This window comes from Anguilla rostrata, chromosome 8, assembly GCF_018555375.3.
Source record: "Anguilla rostrata isolate EN2019 chromosome 8, ASM1855537v3, whole genome shotgun sequence".
Classification (NCBI taxonomy): domain Eukaryota; kingdom Metazoa; phylum Chordata; class Actinopteri; order Anguilliformes; family Anguillidae; genus Anguilla; species Anguilla rostrata.
The window spans coordinates 56508253-56509919 of NC_057940.1; positions in this window are offsets into that span (position 1 = coordinate 56508253).

Consider the following 1667-nt stretch of genomic DNA (forward strand, 5'->3'; position numbering starts at 1 on the left):
CACTAACTGTCAGGCTGTTCTGCTGGGATAAGCACCGTCAGGCTGTTCTGCTGGGATAAGCACCGTCAGGCTGTTCTGCTGGGATAAGCACAGTCAGGCTGTTCTGCTGGGATAAGCACCGTCAGGCTGTTCTGCTGGGATAAGCACAGTCAGGCTGTTCTGCTGGGATAAGCACTGTCAGGCTGTTCTGCTGGGATAAGCACCGTTAGGCTGTTCTGCTGGGATAAGCACCGTTAGGCTGTTCTGCTGGGATAAGCACTGTTAGGCTGTTCTGCTGGGATAAGCACCGTCAGGCTGTTCTGCTGGGATAAGCACTGTCAGGCTGTTCTGCTGGGATAAGCACCGTCAGGCTGTTCTGCTGGGATAAGCACCGTCAGGCTGTTCTGCTGGGATAAGCACAGTCAGGCTGTTCTGCTGGGATAAGCACTGTCAGGCTGTTCTGCTGGGATAAGCACTGTCAGGCTGTTCTGCTGGGATAAGCACCGTCAGGCTGTTCTGTTGGGATAAGCACTGTCAGGCTGTTCTGTTGGGATAAGCACTGTCAGGCTGTTCTGTTGGGATAAGCACTGTTAGGAAATTCTAATTGGATAACCACAGTAAGGCTATTCTAATTGGATAAGCGCTATTTGTGACATTTTTACTGTGATACATGGCTGAGGTCATTTTCCTGTGGCAATAACCACTGATCATGAGATGCCAAATGTTCTCAGATCATTTTTTTACTTCATGAATTGAATTTGAATTCATTTTTTGAATTAGGTGAACTGAAAAAAGAACCGATTCTGAGCTCAGCTCAGATCTGTGGAAAAGAAACCCACAGGGGCTGCTGAATGTACAACAATGCTCTGCTGATCAAGATCGCATTGCTTTTTCAGTAATCAAAGCCTCTCCTGGCAGAGCAAAGTCGTAAAGCAACCACACGTACCAAATAAGCGCAGTGAGCTTACAGGGCTGCAGGGGGCCATTCCGGCTCAAGTGTAGCTGCTCCACTGTGTGCTGTGAGGTAACAAGGCTGTGGGCGCCATTATGGCTCAAGTGAGCTGACAGGGCTGTGGGCGCCATTATGGCTCAAGTGAGCGGACAGGACCGTGGGCGCCATTATGGCTCAAGTGAGCTGACAGGGCTGTGGGTGCCATTAAAGCTCCACTCTAAGGACCTGCATCGCCTCTGAGTGTGGAGAGACTGAGACTTCCCTCATACAGGAATGAATAATCCACCTTTAAATTACATCACATCCTGTGACACTGCCTTACTTAATTACATTACTTCACCCTACAGAATAATATATAATATTACATAGTGTTACACTGCTTTACCACTTAACATTAAATAATCTATATACTCATCAGAGACCCTAATCCAGGGCCCTTTATCGTAGATTGCATTTTCCACATTCTGCAGTCATAATTATGCAACTGTAAAAACTCAGTTCAGGTTAATCACGGTGCCGATGGCCAAATTAACACTATCCATGGGTTTGTTCTTTGTCCAGTCGTCTGATGAATTTTCAGGACTGAAGATTCACCTGAAGCTGCACTTGCGCCCAGGTCTGTGCGGAACGGGCCTCACAGATTTTCGGCTGAAGCCCGTCCTTCCTCCCACCCAAGCGATTGGACGAAAACTGAGAGCCAATCAGACAATGTGAATGCACAGCAGGACTCTGTGTT